A 17,723-nucleotide genomic window follows, 5' to 3' on the forward strand; every position below is an offset into this window, starting at 1 on the left:
ACAAAATGGAACTTCAATGCAAGTTATTTAAGAGTAGAATACGAATCTGATATAAAAGCTAAGTACCAAGTGACAGGGTGTCCACATTCCCCCAAAACACCATCCACACCCTACTTAAATAAAAGGTATTTGAGGGTAGAGTACTCATCAGATACACAAATTAGATACCAAGTGTTAGTGGATCCACCCAAACCTTTAAAACTCCCCCACAGGTGTTTTGTTTCGACTTCCAACAACTGTGCCAAATATGGTATAAATCAGTGCATAATCTGATATAGCTGCCATATAAAGTGAGCTCGGATGTTGAGTTCTTGAGCAACTAGAGGGCGCAATTATTATCTGAATTATCACGCTGAAATTTTGCGTGAAATGTTTTCTTTTGACTTCGATACAAAATGGGACTTCGATATTTGAAAGTAGAAAACGAATCTGAGGCCACCGTAGCGTAGAGATTAGCATTTTGGCCTATGACGCCGAACACCAGGGTTCGAATCCTGGCGAGTACATCTCGAAAAACAAGTAAAATTTTGCTAAGTTCGGCTTGGCCGAATCATGGGAACCCACCACCATGGATTCTGCTAAAATGTGGGAGCTGTATCTGGTTATAGACCGATTTGGGCTGTACTTCGGACAGTTGCAGCCAAATCGGATGCAAATTGAGGCTTTCAGGGGCTCAAGAAGTCAAATCGAGAGATCGGTTTATATGGGAGCTAAATCAGGTTATTGAGGGATTCAGACCGTACTTGACACAGTTGTTGAAAATCATAACAGAACACTATGTGTAAAATTTCAGCCAAATCGGATGAAAATTGTGACTTCCAGGGGCTCAAAAAGTCAAATCGGAAGATCGGTTTATATGGGAACTATATCAAGTTATAGACCGATCTGGACCGTATTTGGCACAGTTGTTGTAAGTCATAACAGAACACAGCATGCAAAATCTCAGCCAAATGGGATAAAAAACGAGGCTTGTAAGAGCTCAAGAAATCAAATCGGGAGATCGGTTTATATGCGAGCTATATAATGTTCTAGACTGATTTGGACCGTACTTGGGACAGTTGTTGAAAGTCATAACAGAACACTATGTGCAAAATTTCATCCAAATCTGACAAAAATTGCGGTTTGTAAGAAGTAAAATCGGGAGACCGGTTTGTATGGGAGCTATATCAGGTTATACACCGATTCAGACCGTACTTGACATAATTGTTGGAAGTCATAACAGAAAACCATGTGCAAAATTTCAGCCAAATCGTATGAAAATTGCGGCTTTCAGGGTCTGAAGAAGTCAAATCGGGAGATCGATTTATAAAGGAGCTATACCATGTTCTTGACCGATTTGGACCGTACTAGGCACAGTTGTTGGAAGTCATGACAGAACACTATGTGCAAAATTTCAGCCATCGGATAAAAATTGAGGCTTCCAGGGGCACAATAAGTCAAATTAGAAGATCGGTTTATATGGGATTTGGACCGTATTTGGCACAGTTGTTGTAAGTCATAACAGAACACAGCATGCAAAACTCAGCCAAATGGGATAAAAAACGAGGCTTGTAAGAGCTCAAGAAATCAAATCGGGAGATCGGTTTATATGCGAGCTATATAATGTTCTAGACTGATTTGGACCGTACTTGGGACAGTTGTTGAAAGTCATAACAGAACACTATGTGCAAAATTTCAGCCAAATCTGACAAAAATTGCGGTTTGTAAGAAGTAAAATCGGGAGACCGGTTTGTATGGGAGCTATATCAGGTTAGACACCGATTCAGACCGTACTTGACATAATTGTTGTAAGTCATAACAGAAAACCATGTGCAAAATTTCAGCCAAATCGTATGAAAATTGCGGCTTTCAGGGTCTGAAGAAGTCAAATCGGGAGATCGATTTATAAAGGAGCTATACCATGTTCTTGACCGATTTGGACCGTACTAGGCACAGTTGTTGGAAGTCATGACAGAACACTATGTGCAAAATTTCAGCCATCGGATAAAAATTGAGGCTTCCAGGGGCACAATAAGTCAAATTAGAAGATCGGTTTATATGGGATTTGGACCGTATTTGGCACAGTTGTTGTAAGTCATAACAGAACACAGCATGCAAAACTCAGCCAAATGGGATAAAAAACGAGCCTTGTAAGAGCTCAAGAAATCAAATCGGGAGATCGGTTTATATGGGAGCTATATAATGTTCTAGACTGATTTGGACCGTACTTGGGACAGTTGTTGAAAGTCATAACAGAACACTATGTGCAAAATTTCAGCCAAATCTGACAAAAATTGCGGTTTGTAAGAAGTAAAATCGGGCGACCGGTTTGTATGGGAGCTATATCAGGTTAGACACCGATTCAGACCGTACTTGACATAATTGTTGGAAGTCATAACAGAAAACCATGTGCAAAATTTCAGCCAAATCGTATGAAAATTGCGGCTTTCAGGGTCTGAAGAAGTCAAATCGGGAGATCGATTTATAAAGGAGCTATACCATGTTCTTGACCGATTTGGACCGTACTAGGCACAGTTGTTGGAAGTCATGACAGAACACTATGTGCAAAATTTCAGCCATCGGATAAAAATTGAGGCTTCCAGGGGCACAATAAGTCAAATTAGAAGATCGGTTTATATGGGAGCTATATCTAAATCTGAACCGATATGACCCATTTGCAATCCCCAACGACCTACATCAATGTTAAGTATATTTGTGGGGTACTTTGTCATGTAAAAATTTCCCGCCAAAGAGATGTCGCTCTGCGGCACGCCGATCGGATTTGGCAACAAAAAGGGAGGCCCTTATTATTGATCTTAAACTTGAATCGGACAACATTTAATGATATGTGAGAAGTTTGCCCCTGTTCCTTGAAGGAATATTGATGGGCAAATTTGAATTTTGCAGAATGCAAGGTGGCCTATTTCCCCCCAAATCATTTCCCACCCCCTAAACAAACGCAAAATTCATCCGCGATCGAAGCCTGGCCAGTTCTACAAACACCTCGTTAGTCCTTGATGGCCAGGGGACCCAGCATAATCTGACAGCAGCTTCCAAACACTCCTTTCAACTCCCGACAAGACTCAGGACAGGACCCGCAGCCAGGGCCACCCACATATATTGTGACAGTCAGACAGGGTCGCTGATCCTGATACAGGTTCACATCTAAGACCCAGAGGATCACAAAACCCTGAGTCTGAAAGACACTGCACCCTTCCAAAAATGTATCTCACTTGGCTCCCTAACTCCAACAAACTCCCGCGAGGTCATAGCTGTCCCCATCCTTCCTAGACTCATATGTTTACAAAAGAAAACCGAGTTCTGCAACCCTCTACCCTCCAGTAGGATAATATACTGGAGGGTTATCCAGTACGATAACGCCGAAATCTGATGAGCGTGATGTTACTGACTCCCTCATTGCTGCGAACTCCATATATTCAAGGCCTCTCTCTTAACCCGCAATATTAGCACCGCCGGAATAACCTGTATCTTCTCCATTACACCGCAACGACTCTCCCTCATCAGGGTCCTATGCCACACCAGACACCTATAGCACGTTTACATAGATATTTTTAAGATCTGGTTTTAACTAAATCCAACAACAAATCCTGTCCGTTTACACTGCATTTTTTGGAGATTTAAGTGACACAATTCTTGAAAAAAATTGCTTATCATTGGTAGATTTATCGATTATACGGCCATGAAATCGGGTTTATGTGGGATTAATAATAAATCCTGCAAAAATGGGATTTATTTTTGTATGGTAAAAAACACCGGATTTAGCACTTAAATCTCGAAAAGTTCACAAATCCGAATTTAGTAGCTAATTTTAATTTTTATAGTTCAAAATCTAATCACAGCGGTGTACATTAGGGTGGTTCAATTTTAACGGTTCTTAAAATTGTCATCTACCACAAATTCTAAAAAGTTTTGCCAAGGAAACCATGGATCTAAAATCAAAATCGAACTTCCGGATTTTAGATAGAAAATTTGCTTGATATTGGTGCAATAACAAAGGTTCCCGTGAAAACCGGAACCTCGATTTTGACCCATGCTTTGACAAAACTTCTTAGAATATGGCTTTATTTACGATTTTGATAAACGTCTTGTAAATATGTTTTGGCTCTTACGTATTGACCCACCCTAATGTACATCCAGTGGACCCATGCATTATTTAAAAAAAACTTCTTGGAATTTGTCTTTGATTACGATTTTGACAAACGCCTTGAAAGTATTTTTTGTCTCTTACGAATTGACCCATCCTAGTGTACATCCAGTGGACCACACTTGGTCGTCTAAGTCCCCACCTCCTGCTTATCGAGTTGCGACGGAAGTAGAGTGTATTCATCCACCGTTTGGCTCACTCTTCAGCCTCAGCCCAGGTGTTTAGCCTCCCGAGAGAGCGCCAGCCTCACTACATTCAGAAACGGCCCCTTGAACTGGCCACAATTCCAGCTTCTGGTGAGCAGCTTTGATTCAGTCTTTCTGGGGTTTATGCCAATCCCATTGACCCTCGCCCATCTAGACAGCTTTCTCAGCGCACCTTGAAGGACATCCGTGATGCTAGAGAAAAAGTGACCGCCAAGTAAAGGGTTATTTTTAAGAGCTATAGGAAAGTTTTTCAAAAAAAAAGACAATGAAATTCATAAACATGCATGAAATCTTTATTTGAATCGATATTTGATGCAAATATTGACCGTGCCTGCGCCTCAAATGGTCCATCCGCTTAATCCAATTATATCTCACGAATAAATGCTTCAATGTTGTCTTCCAATGCGTCAATTGAAGCGGGCTTGTCTGTATAGATATGAGCTTTAACACAGCCTCACAAAAAATAGCCTAAAGGCGATAAATCGCACTATCTAGACGGCCAATTGACCGATCCCAAACGTGAAATAAAATGTTCACCGAACTCGCCTCTCAATAAGTCAATTGTTACGCGTGCTGCGTGGCATGTGGCACCGTCTTGTTGAAACCACATGTGATGCAAGTCAAGCTCTTGTATTTTAACCAAAAAAAGTTGGATATCATCTCACGTTAGTACTCACCATTCACAGTTCGCATCATCTTTGAAGAAAAACGGTCCAATGATGCCACCAGCCCATAAACCGCACCTAACAGTGACTTTTTCTGGGAGCATTTGTAGCTCGTGCAATGCTTCTGGCTGATCTTCGCTCAAAAATCGACAATTCTGCTTATCTACGTACCTATTGAGCCAAAAATTAGCTTCGTTCATAAAATGGAAGAAGCGCGCGATGAACTTTTTAACAGATTTTGATAATAAAATTCAATAATTTGCAAGCGTTGTTCGTTTGTAAGACGATTAATGGTTAAATTATAGACCAAACTGAAAATGTTTGAGAGTGAAACAAACGTGCGTGGGGTGTTTCAAATCCTTCCCAAAGGATTTGAGAAGCCCATTTACAACTAAGAGGCACAGGAATCAGATGGAATCAAATCTCTCTCTAAGGTGTTCCTCTGGTTATAAAAATTCCTCATTGAGTGAAGCATTGATAATTCTGCCCTTCAGCAAAAAATCAATCCAGCAAGGGAGAGGGTACCCTCATATCAACCATAGAATCATGTATTGAACCTAACTTCACGTTATTATAAGTCTCTTCTATATACAAGAGGCCACCGTAGCGCAGAGGTTAGCATGTCAGCCTATGGCGCTGAACTCAAGGATTTGGAATTCTGGCAAGAGCATCAGAAAAAATTCTCAGCGGAGGTTATCCCCTTCTAATGTTCAAACTTTTCTCCAAAAAGGTATCGCAATGAGGCACGCCGTTCAGAGTCGGCTATAAAAAGAATCTCCCTTCTCATTTGCTCCTGTTCCTTAATGGAATGTTCATGGATAAATTTGCATTTGCAAAATCCAAGAAGGTCGCCAAAGTAAAGTCACCTGTCCCTTAGTTCCCTTCTATGTAACCCACTGCATGGTAGTGCAGCTGCTTACCAGCGATAGGTCAAGATGATCCCTGGTGTACGTGTCCATGGGGGCTTTTATGTGCCTTTAAGACGAAAGACGAGAGTATGTAGGCAGGAAATGACACGGTTTTCTCGCCTTGGGAATGAGAACCACCCTAACTTCCCTCCACACAGTCGTCACATAGCCAAGCTAAACACAGGTCCTAACATTCCCGTATGCCGCCCGTCAAACGATCCAGCCCCATAGAACACAATTTAATGAGTAAGGCCTTCGAAGTATATGAGGAGAGTCTTAGACACTCTGTGAATATATTGGGTTGCCTAAAAAGTAATTGCGGATTTTTCATATAGTCGGCGTTGATAAATTTTTTCACAGCTTGTGACTCTGTAATTGCATTCTTTCTTCTGTCAGTTATCAGCTGTTACTTTTAGCTTGCTTTAGAAAAAAAGTATAAAAAAAGTATATTTGATTAAAGTTCAGTTGCATTTACTTTCTTTTAAAAAATCCGCAATTACTTTTTGGGCAACCCAATATGTATCTGCTAGAGGGGACGCCAGTTGGTTCGCCTACTTCCCTAGCAAGGCGGAAATATTTCCCAGAACATTTTTCCTGGAGTTACGTTTCGCCGCTCTGGTCAACTTATTGTATTCTTTGAGTCCTAATAAACTGCCTATCGACTTGCCCGATTATAAAGTCTGCGGACCTCTTCCCCAATATTGCGAATCTATCCCCTCTTTGTTGGTTGAATGAATTCAGATTAGTGTTTCCGCATTTAATTTTACCAGGTTGCCACCCATGAACCATTTTGTACTCTGTATGATAACTTGGCAACTTTCATGGGACATTTTAATTCACTTAAGTACTAAAATTTCAAACTTAAACTCCTTTTTCCACATTCCCTGCAGAAAAAAAAACACATCACCTGAGAACATACCTATGGTAATTATATGGTATGTATGTATTCTCTTTATTGCCGGTGTGTATGTGTGCATCCTCAATTAGATTTCGTATCGCGTTTTGATTGAAGCTTCAAAACCAGCCAAGCAATAACAACAAAAACACTTCATAACAAAATTGAAAAAAAAAAACGCATGATCACCTTGATTTCAAGTGAGCGATTCGCAAAGTAAAGCCAAATAGGTTTTTTTTGGAATTTTTGTTTGGTTTTTAAAGGTTCTACACGTTAGAACAGGGGAACGAACCGTAACGTAAAATTATAGGTACACTTTTTTGTTATTATTATTTATTTATCATTATCACTCATGTAATTTTTTATGTACACATACAACATTTTCTCAAGCACTTGAACTATTTTCGATTGATTTTTTTTACTATTTTTTATTTATTTTGTTGTTGTTAACATTTCATACTTCTAAGAACTCTTTCAACACTTCTTATTCTTTTTTTTCGCTATGGGTAGTTGCTAAGACAACACTTTAAAATCACGATCGATCAATCGTTTAAGTCGCTTCTTTTGTTTTTATTTTCTTATTTTGCTTTATTTGTTATTGTTGTTCTTTGACAAATTCAATAATAACAACAAATCCAAATGAAAGTCAAAAGAAGATGCTAACAAAAATAACCGTCGCGGTCGGCTTCGCTATATGTTACGGTACTAATACGTACTACTCTACACTTGTGTATAGTCTTCTGTGTTCGAGAGTCTCACGCTGTTGGTGAGTCGTGAGAGAGCGGAGAGGTCGTCATTAGCCGCCGTTTTGCCGTATTTTACGCGCGAGAGTAGATTTGCATGATGTTATGGGTTCAACAGACGTCGTTGTACTGATATATGAATGTTATAACGATACAACAATGCTCGGAAGTTGTTAGTTAGTTCAAGCTAAATCAAAACAAAAAGCCGAAATGATATAAACCAAAAAAAAAATAAATAACAACAAACGAAAACTCTACGACGGCGACGCCAACGCCAACGCCGATGGCAACGTCGAAGTCTTGTGATGCAGCACAAAAGCGCCAATGCATTCGAATGCAATGGGTGACCAAAGTCACTATGCAAGCCAAAATTTTGAGTTTGTGTGAAATGTTAAAAAAAAATTAATTAAAAAATACAAATAAAATTAGAATGGAATTTCTACAAATTATGCCGCGAAATCTTTACATGGGTAAAAATATTCGATAGGTCGTCGACAAGGATACCACATAACCAATCACAGATAACAGTATAGAATGTATACCGCCTGGTCAGCTTGAATTCTATGTAACAATTTTGCAGCAAAATCTGATGGTTTGTCAGCGTAGCTGTTTGTAATAGGAGGCGTCGCGCGGATGAGGTGTATGCCATAAATCGTCTGCGCGATCTGGCTAGAAGAACGCATACCAAAAAACTTATCCCTGGGGAAAAGATAACAAAACTATGCTTTCTCCTGTGAAATGGTAAAAGAGTATTAAACAACCCTTCTACTGGGAAAGAGTACTTAAACAACCTTTTCTACTGGGAAAGGGTTCTAAAACTATCCTTCCTACTAGGACAGGGCACTTAAACTGTCCTATCTACTGGGAGAGGGTACTAAAACCACCCTTTCTGCTGGGACAGTGTACTAAAACTATCCTCTATACTGGGAAAGGGTAGTACAACTACCCCCTCTACTGGGAAAAGGTACTAAAATTGCATAAAATTTATTTAAACTACCCTTTATCTTGACAGAGGGTACTAAATGTATGCCTTCTCTTGAAAAAAGGTACTTGAACTACCCTTTTCCTAAACTAGCTTTCGTTAAAGCCGAACCTGCTAAGGCGAATCTTATATACCCTCCACCGGCAGCTGTATCAGGTTATGCACCAATTTGAACCATACTTGGCACAGAAGAAGTCAAGACCCAAGATCGGTTTATATGGCAGCTATATCAAAACATGGACCGATATGGCCCATTTACAATCCCAACCTACCTACACTAATAAGAAATATTTGTGCAAAATTTCAAGCGGCTAGCTTTACTCCTTCGAAAGTTAGCGTGCTTTTGACATAAAATGTCACGACGATCAAGAATATATATACTTTATGGGGTCTCAGACGAATATTTCGAGTAGTTACAAACAGAATTACGAAATTAGTATACCTCCATCCTATGGTGGAGGGTATAAAAATTAATTTGTCTTTGTTTGTCGGTTTGTTCCGTAAAGACTCAAAAACGGTTGAACCAATTACCTTGAAATTTTCACAGATTTTGAAGATTGGTCTGGAAGGAAACATAGGCAATATAATTTTTTGATATCAGGAGGGTGGTGGACCCTCCCCTTAGCCCAAAAGTATTACCCAAAAAAGAAAAGTTGACCGATCGGGACAATATGGGATTCAAATGAAAGTTATTCAAGAGTAGAGTACGAATTTCATAATAAAAGTTGGGTCCAAGTACCCAGTCACAAAACCCTTTAAAATAGGTTTATTTGACGATTATGACAATATGGGACTCAAATGATAGGTATTCGGTAGTAAATTACGAATATGGTCAGGAAGAAGGAGGCCACCGTAGCGCAGAGGTTAGCATGTCCGCCTATGACGCTGAACTCCTGTGTTCAAATCCTGGCGAGACCATCAGAAAAAAATTTCAGCGATAGTTTTCCCCTCCTAATGCTGGCAACATTTGTTAGGTACTATGTCATGTAAAACTTCTCTCCAAAGAGGTGTCGCACTGCGGCACGCCGTTCGGACTCGGCTATAAAAAGGAGTCTTCTTAGCTTAAACTTGAATCGGACTGCACTCATTGATATGTGAGTTTGCCCCATGTTCCTTAGTGGAATGTTCATGGGCAAAATTTGCAATTGCAGGAAGAAGAAATATGCTTTGTCATTTCTTGGTATCAGAAGGGGGTGAACCCTCCCCCAAAAACACCACCCAAAATCCAAATTTGACAGATAAGGACAATATGGGTATGAAAGGTATTGGAGAGTAGAATACGAATATTGTCATAAAATTTGAGTGTAAATACGCATCGGGGCGCCCCAACCCCAAATTTCCTCCAAACAGACATATTGAATGTTCATGTCAATATGGGCTTAAAATGGAAGGTAATCGGGAGTAGATTACGAATCTAGCATACAAAATCAGATCGAAGTATAGGGGGTCACCCCACCGCCCATTACCGCCCTATATGGGCATATGACTCGGTTTGTTTGATTGTTCCGTAGAATCAAAAATGGGTGAACCAATTTTATTAAAATTTTCACAGATTGTGTAGGTTTGTCTGGAAGGAAACATAGTTTTACATATGGGGGCGGACCCTCCACCTTATCCCAAAAATGCCACCCAAACCCAAAAGTGGACCGATGGGTATTAAATGAAAGATATTGGAGGCTAGAAAACGAATATAGTATTCAAATTTGAGGCCAAGTACCCAGAGGGCCGCCCACTCCAAAACTCCTCTAAACAGATATATTCGAAGTTCATGTCAATATGGGACTCAAATGATAAGTATTCGGTAGTAGGTTGCAAATATGGCATAAAACATTAAGTCCAAGTAATGGGAGGTCGCCAACCCCCAAATACCCCCAAATGGGCATATTAGCCGACCATGGCTATATGGGACTCACATGAGAGGTATTAGGGAGTAGATTACGAATATGACATTAAAATTTTCGTTCAAGTCTAGGTGGCGCTTTTCCTCCTAAAGATAAGTCAAATGGGTTATTTGGCCCATTATGACAATATGGGACTCAAATAAAAGGTATTTGAGAGTAGAAAACGAATTTTATTTCCAGTTTTGGAACCAAATGTTTTGGGTTACACCCTTAAGCAAACTGAACTTAATTTCCGACTATGGCAATATGGAGCTCCAATCAACTCTATTTGGGAGTAAAGAATGAATTTGAAATCTATTTTCAGGCAAAACTGCCTCCAAACGGTTCATATTTACCGACCATGGCAATATGGGGCTCAATTTGAAGGGATTTGGGAGTGAAGCATGATTTTGATGTCCATACTTAAGTCGAAATGTCTGAGGTGCCATTTTTAGGGGAGGGATGGTACCTCAGACATTTCCGTTTGGAGGCTGTTTTGCCTGAAAATAGATTTCAAATTTCAAATTTTTTTATAGAAAAAGTCTCTGATATACTTAAAGCTAATGTTCCGTTTAAGAAAAATAAGCCACATAAACTGCCTTGGTATACGACAGGTCTTAAGAAACTTAAAAATTTACGAAATAAATTTCATAAGCGCTTTTTGGCGCATGGTGATCCAGAAGATTTGGTCCAATGCAAGCATTATCAACGTGAATTAAATTTTTTAAATAAATTCCTCTATAAGCAATACATTCTGGATAAAGAGAATGAAATTAAAGCCAATCCTTTTGGTCTTATGTTAACTCTAAAAGGAATACATCTGATATCCCATCTACTCTCACATATAATGGCTGTACATCAAAATCTGGTGTGGACGTGGTTAATATGTTTGCTTCTTTTTTCAAATCTAATTTTGATTCTCCCGTAACAAGTAGCGCGGCAGTCCTTGATTCTATATCTGCTATTAATTTGGCAAATATTTCTGTTTCGGATGAAGATGTGTTGGACGCTATTTTTAATATTAAGAATAGTTTTAAACACGACGCCGATGGCCTTTGTGCTTATTTTCTAAAAAAGTGTTCTATTTGTGTAGCTCCAATTTTAACTTTCATTTTCAATCTCTCTATTAAGGAGGGTATATTTATTAATAGATGGAAAGTGGCATCAATTACCCCAGTTTTTAAAGGTGGCAGAAAAGACGATGTAACTTGTTACAGGCCAATTGCTAAACTGTCGTGTGTTTCAAAAGTGTTTGAGCATGTTATTCACAAAAAATTGTTTTTTATTTGCAAATCATTTATTTCTCCACATCAGCATGGATTTTTTTCAGGAAGATCAACTTCAACTAATTTGGTTCTCTTTACAGAATATTGCCTATCTGCCTTTGAACGTGGCTGTCAAGTTGAAGCCATTTACACAGATTTATCAAAAGCTTTCGATAAAGTATCACATTCTATATTGCTCGATAAATTACAAGAATTAGGGTTTCATTCCAATTTTCTTTCTTGGATCGCTTCATATCTTCACAACAGAGTGTGTACAGTAAAGGTGGAGAGTTTTGTATCTTCACCTTATATTCAAACTTCCGGTGTGCCTCAGGGTAGTATCTTGGGGCCACTTCTTTTTATTTTATTCATAAACGGCATTTCCTCATGCTTTTCAACATCTAGATTTCTGCTCTATGCTGATGATTTAAAAATATTTCATAAAATTGAGTCTATGTCTGATGTCTTCGATTTACAGAATGACTTGGACAATCTGCTGAGTTGGTGTATTAGCAACAAGCTTCTTATAAATTTATCGAAATGTGCTCACGTCTCTTTTTACAGATTGCGTCATCCAATCCAAACTTCATTTAAAATTGGTAATTGTGTACTTGAAAAATCAACTTCAGTTCGCGACCTGGGTGTGATTTTTGATTTCTCCTTGTCCTTTGTTCCACATATTGACTATATAATACCTGATGCTTATAAGGTCCTTGCTTTTATTAAGAGAAATTGCTTTGATTTTTCTGATCCTAACACTTTTAAGATATTATATACAACTTTTGTTAGATCAAAGTTGGAGTATGCCGCCATCATTTGGGATCCTTATTGTATTTCGCATATCGGTCGTATTGAACGAATTCAAAAACTTTTTTCTAAATTTGCCCTTAGGCCTTTGTTTCCTTTGGAGCATCCACCATATCGGTCGCGATGTTTGTTACTGGGATTACAGAGTTTGGATTGCCGTAGAAAATTTCAGTCTGCTTTATTTATTTTTGATTTGATTAATAATCGTGTCGATTCTTCCGATTTGTTGGCTTTAGTTCCGTTTTCTGTTCCAGTAAGGAGTTTACGATTTACTGATTTATTTGGTATTAAATTTCATCGTTGCAATTATGCCCGCAATGAACCACTAACATGCTCATTTTTAAATTTAAATCGAATTAATTTAAATTTTCAAAAAGAATCGAAGCCAAGTATTGATTTTAGCACATCTAAAGAAGTATTTAAATCAAGTTTATATTACGCTTTTCCCCTAACATAGTTTTTGTTAAATATATTTATATTTTTTTGAATTTAATCTTAGTCTGTAAGGATATGAATTCCATTGACTATAATAATAATAAATAAATAAATAAATTCATTCTTTACTCCCAAATACAGTTGATTGGAGTTCCATATTGCCATAGTCGGCAATTAAGTTCAGTTTGCTTAAGGGTGTAACCCAAAACTGGATATCAAATTCGTTTTCTACTCTCAAATACCTTTTATTTGAGTCCCATATTGTCATAATGGGTCAAATAACCCATTCTCATTACCCTAATTTTTGAAAACACCAGAGATCTCGGAGATTGCTAATGTAATTCGTTCGAAATCTTTTTGCTCTTTCACAGTCACCAAAAACAAAACATGGTTTCTATAGTTGGGGTCGAGTGCCTCTGGGGCCGTCCAAAACCCGCCAAATGGGTATTTAGAGCAATCACGACAATATAGAGCTATAATTATCATCCGATTTAGCTGAAATTTTGCACATGGTGTACTGCTTTGACTTCCAACAACTGTGCCGAGTTCGGTTCAAATCGGTCAAAACCCTGATATAGCTCCCATATAAACCGATCTCCCGATTTGACTTTTTGAGCCCCTGGAAGCCTCAATTTTCATCCGATTTGGCTAAAATTTTGCACATTGTGTTCTGTTGTGACTTCCAACAAATGTGCTTAGTACGGTCCAAATCGGTCAAGAACCTGATATAGCTCCCATACAAACCGATCTCCCGATTTGACTTCTTGAGCCCGCGGAAACCCCAATTTTCATCCGATTTGTCTGAAATTTTGCACATAGAATTTTGTTATGACTTCCAACAACTTTGCCAAGTTCAGTTCAAATCGCCAAGAACCAGATATAGCTCCCATATTGTAGCAGAATCCATGGTGGTGGGTTCTCAAGATTCGGCCCGGCCGAACTTAGCACGCTTTTACTTGTTTTATTTTGTGATAGGGAAATTCCTTCCCATTCCAAGTCATAGTTGTTTGTTTTATTAAAAATTAAGCATTTCACGTTTAGCTTTAAGCTTCCACACTCAAATACGACATTTAGTCAGAGGCCGATTGAGACAATCTCCTTTCACCTGCCTCTCAGTGTTGCTGGTTGGTAGGTAGGCAGTACACTTGAACTTGGATTATTAAATCGCTGTTGCTTTGCTTTTCGCCAATCACCTGCGATTTGGTGGACTTACTAAAATATAAATCATATCGAAAGATTCTTGGGACTTGTATGACCGGTTGTTTGTATGCTCTTTTTTATTTATTATGGGAAATTCTCAGAATTGTTGCTGAAAAGGCAAATTACCAAAAAAAACGACCGATACGTTCATGTAGCCGTATTGTATGATTCAGGAAATATTTTATCATCCCTCCTTTGTGTTGATCTGTTTTTTGTATATTTTTTCGCATACCTATTTTACTACTTATTTTCCATTCATATTAAAATATGTTTAAAGCTATTGTGGTTGGGAATTCATAGGGCTAGGCTGCAAGGGCTGCCTCCACGAGTCGTCAGGTGGCGGTACGATAAACTATCCATAGATATGCAAAAAGGCTATAAATATTGAATAAGCATTTCCTGAACACGAATAAAGAAAACAGGATTGAGATTCAAACCCTGTTCGTAAGCAAAGGACACTATTTTTACTTCATCAGAGTCTCTTCCCCTTGTAGGCGGCTGCAAACATCGTCAAAACTCCAAACAAGCGTTGGATTACCAAAAAGATAACTATAAGCCCTTTAAAAAGCAACAGGAAACCACAGAAATAGATTTCCTGTCCCTTAACCTTAAAATCTGAAGTTCCAAATTTGATGAAACGGCCCTCTTAAACTTAATACTAAGAATTTGTGTAAAATTGATTGAAAGGGTAATTTTACTCTCTCTTCCCAAGGGAAAGGGTAATTTTACTCTCTCTCTCTCTTCCCAAGGGAAAGAGTAATTCTACCCCTTTTCTCAAGAGAAATGGTAGAAAGGGTTCTTTTCTCAAAAGAATGGGTATATTTTATCAAAAAAATCAGTTTTAACACCCTTTCTCATGGGTTAGGGTAACTTTTCATAACAAAGGGTAGTTTAAGTACACTTTCCTGCTAGTTTTAATATCCTTTCCCATTGCAAATACAATAGTAGTTTAAGTAACCTTTCCATGTTAAGGACAGTTTCAATACCCCTTCCCATGGCAAATGGTAGTTTTAGTACCCTTCCCCATTAAAACGGGTATTTAAGTACCATTCCCCATTGCAACGGGTAGTTTAAATACCATTTTTGAAGGTCAAGGGTACTTTTAGTACCTTTTTCCAAGGTCAAGGGTATTTTTAGTATCTTTTTCCCAGATCAAAGGTAGTTTAAGTACCCATTTTCAATGTCAAGGGTATGTTAAGTACCCATTGCCAAGGTGACGGTTAGTCTTACTAACCTTTTCGAAAGTGAAGGGTAGTTTTAAAACCATTTTCCATTAAAAAGCCTAGCTGTAGTACCCTTTTCCAATAGAAAGCTTAGCTGTAGTACCCTTTTCCAAGGGAAAGCGTAGTTTTAGGACTCTTTTCCAAGAAAAAGTTATTTTAGTAACTTTTTTTCAGAAGAAAGGCTAAGACAGTTTTAGAGTCATTTTCCGGGGCGAAGGGTAGTTTTATTACCCTTTTTCAAGGTGAAGGGTGGTTTTAGTAACCCTTTCCAAGATGGAGGTTAATTTTAGTACCTTGGAAAGGTCCACGTTGAAGGGTATTTTTGTATCCTTTTCCAAGGTGAGGGGTAACCTTTTCGAAAGTGAAGAATAGTTTTAGTAACCTTTTTTGAAGTGGTAGGGTAGATTGGTTGAAGGTTACTTTTACTATATTTTCCAAAATAAAGGGTAGTTCTAATAACGTTTTTCCAAAAGAAAACGCAATTTTAACAGACTTTTGCAAAAAAAAAGTGTTTTTAGTACCCTTTTCCAAGAGAAAGCCTTGTTTTAGTAAAATTTTCCAAGAAAACGTAGTTTTAATACCCTTTTCTTAGAAAGCGCAATTTAAGTACCTTTTTCTAAAAAAAATGTGATTTTAGTACCCATTTCCAAGAAAGCGTTAGTTTAGTACATTTTGTTTTTTCAAAAAAAAAAGTATGGATATTTTTATAGTTTTTGAACCTTTTTTCCAAGGTTAAGGGTAGTTTAAGAGCCTTTTCCAAGATCAAAAATTGTTTTATTTCCATGGTCAAGGGTAGCTTTAGTACAATTTTTCAAAAAAAGGTAGTTATAGTACCATTTTCAAAAAGAAAGGGTAGTTTCAGTAACCTTTTCCAAATGGAAGGGTTGTTTTAGTACTAAAGGGTACTTAAACTACCCTTTAGTAAGAAAGGGTAGTTTAAGTACCCTTTTCCAAAAGAATGGGTAGTTTTAGTATATTTTTCCAAAAGAAAACGTAGTTTTAGTTACCTTTTCTAAGAAAAAATTAAATTTAGGTACCCTTTTTAAAAGAAAGAGTAGTTTTAGTACCCTTCTCCAAAAGAAAGAGTAGTTTTGTACTCTTTTCCAAATGAAAGGGAAGCTCTAGTACCTTTTTCCAAAAGAGAGGGTGATTTTAGTACCCTTTTCCAAAAGAAAGGGTAGTTTTAGTACCATTTTCTAAAAGAAAAGATAGTTTTAGTACCCTTTTCCAAGAAAAGGGGAGTTTTAGTGCCCTCTTCCGAAAGAAAGGGTTAATTTAATAATATTTTCCAAAAGAATGGGTAGTTTTAGTACCCTTTTCCAAAAGGCAGGGTAGTTTTAGTACCCTATTTCAAAAGATAGGGTAATTTTAGTACCCCTTTCCAAAAGAAAGGTTAGTTTTAGTAACTTGAATAGGGCAGTTTTAGTGCCCTTTTGCAGAAGTAAGGGTAGTTTTTATACCCTTTCCAAAATAAAGGGTAGTTTTAGTACCCTTTTCCAAAAGAAAGGGTTAAGTCAGTAATCTTTTCCAAAAGAAATGGCGATTTTTTATGCTTTTCCGAAAGAAAGTGTAGTTTTAGTACCCTTTTTCAAAAGATAGGGTAATTTTAGTACCCTTTTCCAAAAGAAAGGGTAGTTTTACTAACTTGAATAGGGCAGTTTTAGTGCCTTTTTGCAGAATAAAGGGTAGTTTTTGTACGCTTTCTAAAATAAAAGGTAGTTTTAGTACCCTATTTCAAAAGAAAGGGTAGTTTTAGTACCCTTTTCCTAAAGAAAGTGTAGTTCTTGTACCCTTTCCAAAAGAAAGGGTTGTTTTGTATCCTTTTCCTAAAGATATTGTAGTTAAGAACCATTTTCCAAAAGAAATGACAGTTTTAGTACCCTTTCCAGAAGGAAGGGTAGTTTTAGTAACTTTAATAGGGCAGTTTTAGTACCCTTCTCCAGAAGAAAGGGTAGTTTTAGTGCCCTGTTCCAAAAGAAAGGGTAGTTTTAGTACCCTTTTCCAAAAGAAAGTGTAGTTTTTGTACCCATTTCCAAAAGAAAGGGCAGTTTACAACCCTTTTCCAATAGAAATTACAGTTTTAGTACCTTCTTCAGAAGGAAGGGTATTTCTAGTACCCTTTCCAAAAGAAAGGATAGTTTCAGTACCCTTTTCCAAAAGAAATGGTAGTTTCAGGGTATTTTTATTACCCTTTCACAGGAAAAAGGGTAGTTTAGTACCCTTTCCCAGGGAAAATGTTAATTTTAATACCCTTTTCCAAAAGTAAGTTTAATTTTAGTACTCTTCTAAAAGAAAGCGTAGTTTAGTACTCTTTTCCAAATGAAAGGTCAGTTTAAGTATCCTTTTACAGAAGAAAGTGTAGTTTTTGTA

General features: G+C 37.8%; 1 protein-coding gene across 7 annotated transcripts in view; it reads right to left on the reverse strand.

Moving 5' to 3' along the window:
• The window catches only part of LOC106093126 (uncharacterized), a 108,757-nt gene extending 101,055 nt beyond the window's left edge, over nt 1-7,702 (reverse strand). For 3 of the 7 annotated variants that reach the window (XM_059365075.1, XM_059365074.1, XM_059365073.1), the window contains exon 1: nt 7,008-7,702. The gene's annotated coding sequence lies outside the window, so the exon portion shown is untranslated. The remainder of the gene's footprint in view (nt 1-7,007) is intronic. The other 4 variants (XM_059365077.1, XM_059365076.1, XM_059365081.1 and 1 more) reach the window with 3 other exon arrangements.
• Nucleotides 7,703-17,723: the final 10,021 nt, after the last annotated feature.

This window comes from Stomoxys calcitrans, chromosome 3 (assembly GCF_963082655.1).
Source record: "Stomoxys calcitrans chromosome 3, idStoCalc2.1, whole genome shotgun sequence".
NCBI classification, from domain to species: domain Eukaryota; kingdom Metazoa; phylum Arthropoda; class Insecta; order Diptera; family Muscidae; genus Stomoxys; species Stomoxys calcitrans.